Here is an 8732-nt window from a genome sequence, read left to right as displayed (position 1 = left end):
GGTTAGACTTGTTCTAGTTAACCTGAGAAGGCAGAGCCAAGGAAGGAGGGCATATAAATTGTTGTCGTTGTTGAATCATTTCCAGGCATGTCTGACTCTTGGTGACCCCATTTGGGGTTTTCCCAGAGGCAAACTGGGTTAAGTGACTTGCCCAGGGTCATACAGTTAGTACATATCTGAGGCCTCATTTGAATTCAGGTCTTCCTGACTTCAGGCTTAGCACTCTATCCACCATGCCACCTAGCTGCCTGTATCTTTTTGCAAAGATACAAGTTACAAAGAGACATGTCTAGGCTTAACGTCCAGAAAAACCCTCCTATCAATTAAAACTGCCTCCAGGTGAAGTGAGATGCCTCGAGAGTGGTGGGTTCCACTTCACTGGAGGCTGTAAGCATGGATGCTGGGGATGACGCCTCTTCAGGTGTCTCATAGTAGGAGTTCCTCTCAGGTATGGTTCAGACCGGATGGAGGCTGAGCTCCCAGCTAACTCTGTGACCCCACCATGAACTTCAGGAAGGTTTCTTTGAGAAGATTTTTGACAAATTTCTTTGAGGAGACTTTGGGTGGGAGGTTGAGGGGGGTGTGTGCCAAAGACTACTGATGACTCTTAGAGAATTGGACCCACTGGGCTGTCTTTTTGCTGTTCCCCTTCTCACCACAAATTTCTTCATAGCAAACACAGGTATCAGAGAATGGATTGCTTCTCTTTCTGTGATCTTCAGCTGTCATCTCATCAGCCCTAAAAGCTCTGCTTTCCAAATATATCCTCCGTCATGCATGAAGAACAATGTTTCGAGAGAGTCATGATTTCTGTCAGTGCAGCTCCTCCCTTTGCCAACACAGCTCACCACCCCTCTGCTCCTCAGCAGACAGTTTAATGGGCAGCCGTGGTCAGAAATGTCCTTCGCTAGGTGGTAATTCACTGTGGAGATGAGCCTCTCTTGGACCCTGCATGGCAGGCCCACACTCTGAGCCAGGATCTCTAGCATCACCCCTTCTTACAAGAAGGAATCCAAAGAGGTTGTGGGGGAGAATGAATAATAATAACCACTCATAATCATACAGCCCTTTATAGTTATGGCAGTCAGGCCTCCTACTGTGGCCACTCCTAGGTCTGTGGTAGTCAAGGGGTAATTATTTATCCCAGTCCATAGCTTATGAGCCCCCATTTCCTCCAGAGCTAACCCCTACCCCACCAAGCCCAAAGCAATCACCTGACACCACAGCAAAACAAGGGGATGCTTCCTCAGAGTACAAGGGAGGCTTATTGACCTAGAGCTGGAAGGCCAGTTAGTTTAACCCCCTTCCTTTACAGATGAGGAAACTGAGGCTGAGAGGTGAAGAGCCTTGCCCAAGGCTACCCAGGTAGCAGGCACTGGAGAAAGGATTTCACCTCAAACCTCTGGCTCCAGAGCCAGTCCGGTGAGTACTTACACCACCTGTCATCTCTCTACCTGAAGGCCTGGTCTCTGTTCCTGAATAATCAACCACGGGATTATCCTGCCACCTCAGCAATGGGGCAAGAGCAGCAGAGCACGAGGTTAGTTTGGTTGCCCTGGGCTCTTAGCATGGCATCACAGGCGAGGGGCACTCACAGCAGAGCATGGGCAGATGAGCTGCAGAAGGGGCTGAAGAATGTTATTGCTGATATTGTTTCCTGGCAGAATGTCAGGGACTCCTTCCAACTCAACCTTTCTTCCCCCTCTCCTCTCATTCACCTCTGGTTCTTTCAGCCCATCCCCTAGTCTGCATCTCATTCCACATGAGCTTTCTACCCTCCTTCCAAACTGGATGTTCCAAAATTTTCTGAGCTAATGCATGGAATGCACTTTCCAGAGAAAACACAGGGTGGGTGTGCTCAGCTCCATCTCTTGCAAAATGTACAAAAACCTGTGGGCTAGGTAGGACAAGCATTACTATCCCAATTTCACAGATCAGGAAACTCAGCCTCAGAAAATTTATGCTAGGTTCCATAGCTACTCAGTGGCACAGCCCAGATTCAAACCCAGACCTTTCCCCTCCCAGTAAAGTGCTCCACATTGCACGGACCAACATTTCCATCTTTTTATCCTTTAACAGATTCTTGCTTCATAGCACAAAAACAAGATGCCAATGGTAGCCAAGGTCAAAAGCTGTGCAGCACTTTGTTATAAAGACAGTTACAAAAACCACAGAAGTGAAAGGGACCTAATCCTGAATCAAGCAGAATAAAACACAAATCCCAAATATTGCTTATAATAGTGGATCTGCCATCAAATTGAGTACAGTGTGACTTGACTCATTTTCTAGTCGCTTTTAAAGATTGAATATTAAGTCAACAAAGTTTTACAAATACTAGAGTATGTATTCTGTACTCCTTTGTACTCTATAGATGCAAAGATGAAGACCTGTATAGTCCCTGCCAAGCCAAGAAGCTGAAGACCTAATAGAATTGTAACGACAAAGTGTAAGGGTTTTCTACATGCCAGAATATAGCTCATAACCTAAGAGTTTGGGGTTTTTTTTTTTTTTTGGCAGATATAATCAATCAAGACATGACTATGGGCCAGGAGGAGGGAGGGCAATCACTTTACCTTCCTCAATTAGTTTTTTGGTCTTGTTCAGATTCATTTGCATGCCAATCTGTGAAAAATCTTTTAAGTGAGGCTTTTTAGCACCAGCTTTGACACAGTTCTTAGGGGGGTTTTTGGTCAGTACTTAAAATGGGTTTGAGGGGAAGCTTCATTCTAGGTTAAATAGGAGTTACAAAGGAATTTTCTGACCTTAAGTTCAATAATTGCCTCAGACAATGGACTCTGAATCAATACTAGACACAGTCAGACTAAAGAATAGACATAATCTTAGAGGAGGGGGCACTCTGGCTAGTTTTTATTGGATTGCCCTTAGCTAGTTGTGAGCTTTGAAGCCGTGCACTAAAAGACCTCAGCCTGTTCTTGTCAGGGAGAGGCTTTCTAGCCATTGTACCACAATAGACAGGCAGGTCAACATAAGATCTTGAAGAACTGAAGCCTGGGTGTGGGGAAGATATGTGACATCCAGAAGAGAACAACAGAAACCAGTGTAATAATATCACTAGAAGATATAGACAGCTTTATAGTGTTGAAGTTGTGTTGCCCTGGCTCTGTATGTGACCTGGCCATCCTGGTCACCAAGGTTCCTATTGAGTCCCTTTACATGCATGTTCCCTAGCCACACTTGCTACCTATGTGTGTGCCCTCTATACATATTACCTGATCATACATATTCTCTGCATGTATGCATGGTGTGGTAATTCTTTTTTTTTTTTTAGGCAATTGGGGTTAAGTGACTTGCCCAGGGTCACACATCTAGTTAGTGTCAAGTATTTGGTCTGAGGCCGCATTTGAACTCAGGTCCTCCTGACTTCAGGGCCAGTGCTCTATCCACTGCACCACTTAGCTGCCCCGTATGGTAATCTTTCCATGGAGTGTACTCCATATGTGCACAAGAAATAATATTTTCTTATTAATTTATTATGTTGTTTAATTACATATCCTTTGTTTGAGCTAATGTTTTTTCTGGCTGGCTGATAAAAAGTAAACACCAAAAACTATGGTTTTGAATGATTGCTCTTCCACAGTATGCCTCCAATATTGGAATAGTTTTGCTGGGGGCTCACCCAAGGAGGGCTACCCTAGGTGCTACCAATACAAGAAAACATTGGGTTTTTTTCCCCCTATAGACATACTGGAACATACACAGCATATTCTTTATCTTAGTCACCTTGCTCAAAACATTTCTGGAACTCCTCTTGGAATTCTCTTTATCCAGAGTGCCAATTGCACGAAAGAATTACTTTCCTTCCTTTAAACCAGGGTCTCATAACCTTTTTGGTGTTCTGGTCCCCTTTGGACCTCTTCTCAGAATCACGTTTGTAAATGAATAAAATATGTATAAGATCACTTATATTAAAGTGCAGTTATCGAAAAAAATCTTTTTTAAGTTTGGGACTCTCTTCCTCAGTCCAGTACTTCTTCTTTCTTTTTCTCTTTCCTTTGGTCCTTTTGTTCCCCTACATTCTACCCCACTTCCTCCCTTTTCTCCCCAGCTTCTTGTAAAGTGCTTGTGTCAATAGCTTAGAGACCACCAGGGAGGACTTTTGCCCACCTGGAGCTGAGACCCTGAGGAGAAGCTTTATAGCCAGGGTGGGACTGGGAGAGTGTGTGTGTGTGTGTGTGTGTGTGTGTGTGTGTGTGTGTGTGTGCAGTAAATATCAGAGCTATGTGTGACTGTGTGTGTGTGTGTGCGTGTGTGTGTATGTGTGTGATAGTGTGTGTACTTCTGGGAAAGTGCAGGAAGCTTTATACACAGTCTGTCCATCAGGAAACAACTGACTTTTGTGTTTGTCCATCTCCTGCCATAAAGGCCCTAAATGAGTGTAATTGGCTGAATGTCATAAATGGGAATCACAGGAAATGGAGAACTTTCAGTGTTCAGAAACAGATAGCAATGGGGAGGAGCTTTTGCTCATAAGGTCCCTTCTGCCCAGTATATTTAATTTAGGGAATCTTATTCTTTGAAAAAGGAATTGCTTTAGAAACATTTCTTGGGAGTGACTATAGACTGGTAAGAGCAGAAGGTGGCTTATACACTATTGGCTTAAAACTAAGAAGATTAGAAACTTTTTGCCAGGTAGCTAACTTTTCTGTGCCTGGATTTCCTCATCTGTTAATGAGGTGACTAAAACAGATCAGAGACCTCTAAACCTTTTTAATCATATACTCCTATCAGTAAGAAACTTTTAAGCATGTGGCCCTAATATATGCTATATTTATATATAAATCATAGACATATCACTGTACTAATATATTGGGTATGTTATAAAACAAAGACAAAAACAGACATTGAAAAGGATAAGAAAGATCAAATAAATGATGTTAAAATGTATTTTATTTAATGATAAAAACTTTATCTTCTCACTAAAACACTGCTATTATTAATATTTTAGTGAGAACAATATGATTGAATATGCTTCATTATTTTTAAAAGTCCCTGTGTATGTGCTAGGGAAGAGGGTGGACTTGTAAATAATAATTGCACACATAGGCTCTGGATGGTAATTACCCTAACCCACACTTGTGCTGGTAAGGTCTCTAGAGCGTGGTTACAGCTCATTTCAGAGTTCTAGCAACATCCCTGAGTGTCATTCTACTATTATCACTCATGTATCCCCCATCCAGTGTGTTCTTCCCCCAGAGCATCACCAATTAATATTTACTCAACATCATTTAACCAGAGGTCAGTGCCTCAATTTCATGTTGACTAGTTAATATCTTCTTGATAGCATTGATAACCAATTAACATAAATTAGCTTTTACAAAGGGATATTTCCTGAAAAGATATAGCAAGCACCACAGTACAAAAATATTCTGAACCCAGGGAACACTTTTCTCTTTATACCTTAGTGTCCTGGGCTGTGCAGGCTTAAATTTAAAGTGGCTGCTACCAAATATTCCACATATCAAGTTCTTATCTGGGTGTCACATAGCAGACAGACAGATTGCTCCCTTGCTGGAAGTTTCCAGTGTCGCACGGGGTAGATTCAAAGCTGGTCTAGGGCCAAGCAGGCTACTTCTCAGGGCTAGCTCCTTGCTGGTCTCAGCTGCTGGCAAACTCTGGTATGGACTCCAATTCCTATACCTTTGATGGCTTTTCTAACCTTGAAAAGCTCACCAGGTCATAGCCTAGAACTGAGTCCTGCCCTCATTTGCTCAAGAGCAGAAAAGAATGAATCATGGCACAGGTGGAAAAGCAGTGGTGCCATGCATTCATGGCTCCATGGTGACCCAGGAGGGAGATAAGCCAGCTGGCAGCAGGGCCTACTGCCTTTGGGCAGTTCTTGCTCACTCAAAGGCCTTCAGGGAAGACAGAGAAGTTAAGTTCCTTGCTCAGCTCTGGCTGAGCGGCCAATTAAATGTCTTTTCTTCACCATGCTGTAAGCAGACAGGAAAGAATTACAGAATATCAGTGAATGCTCCGAAGTGCAGGGCAGGGCCCCTCTGTTCTGTGTCCTGATGTATTTCTGAAGCAGGATTTCAAATCTCCACGTGAGTTGGCCCCAGGTAGGGCTTTCTGCATATTCTCCAAGGACTATGACCTCATTGGCTGGGCCCCATATTATACTAGTAATTAATTAATAATAGAAATATTTACCATTTATATAGTACTTAATATGTGCCAGGCACTATGCTAAAGGCTTTTATAATTATCTCATTTGATCCTCACAAGAACCATGGGGCATAGGCATTATTATCATCCCCATTTTACAGAAAAGGAAACTGAAGCAAACAGAAGTTAAATGCCTTGCTTAGGGTCACATAGCTAGTAGGTGTCTGAGGCTGGATTTGAATTCAGATCTTCCTTACTCCAGGCCCTGTGTTCTATTCACTGCACCACCTAGCTGCCTCTACTAATCCAATTAATTTGATCAATAAAGCTAAGTTAATTCATCGAGCAAGTGAATTTACTTTTTAGATGCTTTCTGTGAAAAGGTATAAAATACACCAAAAAACACCAAATAACAGGTCATAAGAATCAGTGAACCCAAAGACTTTTCAACAGGAGCAACATTTCTCTGGGTGTGCCTATTTACCACACACGATACAACTGATTTCAACTAAGAGGCAAGTCTTCCATAGAGGATAAAGCCATTCTGCGTTGTGTGGCTCTGCTTCACAGATAGTTGTCAGACTTTAATTTCCTGTTCAAGTATATATCTATGAATGTGAGGAACCGCATGAAATCTGGTTTGGTTGGACCATTGAGTAAAGGAAAGGGGGTATCGTATAACAAGGCAGAATGGGCAGATTGGGACCAGGTTGAGAAGGGTTTCAATGTCAGAGAGTGGAGTTTATATTTGATTTTTGTAGTAATAGGGGGTCACAGGAGTTTGTCAAGTGGAGGAGTAACATGGGCTATTCTGTGCTGCAGGAAAATCACCTTGGGGGCATTGTGGAGGATGGATCGAGCTTTTTGAGAGAGGGAGACCGATTAGGAGGTCATGGAAAAAGTACAGGTGAAAAGGCACGAAAGCCTGAATTAGGGCGGGCGTGCATGTGTGTGCGTGTGCGTGTGTGTGTGTGTGTGTGTGTGTGTGTGTGTGTGTGTGTGTGTGTGTAAGTGAAGGGAAAGGTAGGAAAGGAACTGACTTTGACAACATTTGGCCATTGCTTGGATATGTGAGGTGAGTGGAAGCAAGGAGTCCAGGATTACACTGAGGTTGTACACAAGGATGATGGTGCCCTTGACAGAAATAGGGAAGTTAGGGAGAGAGGAGGCTATGAGGGAAAGATAAGACTGAGATCCCTGGTGGAATCTCAACCACCTGTTCGTCTTCCTCTGGTGTGACTCATCTTCCCACCCTGAAGGAAATCAGAGGGGTATGGGGGGGGGTTGGGTGAGAGAGAGGGTGACTCTCATTACAGGTCACCGTCCCAGATTGCAGAGCCTGCTCTCCAAAGAGTGTATGCTGGGCAATCTGAGGCTAGGGATGGTCCCTGGGCAGTTGCCATTGTGGGTGCCCTGGCTTTGGTGAAGGTAAGAGGGGCAGAGTTTAGGAGCTTGTACAATTGCAGAAGGAAGCGTATAATTGACCAGTTATGAAGGAAGGATAGGAGTGGTTATGTTGGAAACAAGTACCAAGATTAGTGATTGCAGGGAGAGTGGAATGCAATCCCTCTTCCCAGCCTCCAATTGGCTGATCACACACTTCCCTGGGGCCATGCCATGACCCTACTTTGGAGACCACAGACTTCTTGTTTGGTGTATCGGACTTAAAGTTAGCAAGATCTGGATTTAAACGCTGCCATGACACTTACCAGGGTGTGACCATGGGTAAGTCCTTTCACCTTCGAGCCTCAGTTTCCTCGTTTGTAAAATGGGAGTGTACAGCACCACATTGTGAACTATGAGATAACATGAGCTACCTCAGAAGAGATGTTTGTGAAGCACTTCATACACTTTAAAATGCTACGTGCGTGTCAATAATCATTTTCTCAATTACTGCGACTGATTTACTTCTCCCCAGTTCTTTCCTGTTCCCCCTGACACTTTGAACTTTCAATTCAATTAATTCAACACATATTAATTAGGCACCTAGTATGTGTAAGGCAAAGAGGGAGTAGAGTATGCAGAGATAACGTGGTACAGTAGGTCGAGTTTTAGGCTTGGAGTCAAGAAGACCTAGGTTCAAATTCTACCTTGGGAACTACTTTTGAGACCCTGGACAAGTCACTGGACAAGTGTTTGTTGGTTTTAAACTCTTCCTCTTATGGTTTGTTTAACTGAAGTTGTGTTTTGTGAGCAAACTGGAATCATAGAGCTAGAAGAAGCCTGAGGTCCGGCAGCAGCCTGGTCATTTCCTGTGCAGAACCATAAGGTCCATACCTCATGCTGGTTATTGATCCTGTCTGTAAAACACCAGTCATTGCAATGGGCATCATGCCCAACACAGAACCATAACTAGGGTAGGGCAATCTAGGCTTTCCCTCAGGGCACTGAACTTTGGAAGGTGCAAACATTTAATACAGGTTCTCTTTCAGCATCACAGACACCATTGTGATAACTAATTCTCCTCCTTGTTCAATTGAATTTGTTTTAATGATTTCTTGTGACTGAATCTCTTAATCACTTTAATGGGACTGAATGTACTTCATTATTTTTGAAAAATCCCTGTGTATATCCTAGAGGATAGGATAGACTTGTAGATAATAATT

The sequence above is a fragment of the Phascolarctos cinereus genome, unplaced genomic scaffold (assembly GCF_003287225.1).
Source record: "Phascolarctos cinereus isolate Bilbo 61053 unplaced genomic scaffold, phaCin_HiC Scaffold_3;HRSCAF=262, whole genome shotgun sequence".
Classification (NCBI taxonomy): Eukaryota; Metazoa; Chordata; class Mammalia; order Diprotodontia; family Phascolarctidae; genus Phascolarctos; species Phascolarctos cinereus.
The sequence above is the reverse complement of the archived record's forward strand: the minus strand, read 5'-3'. Positions refer to the sequence as shown.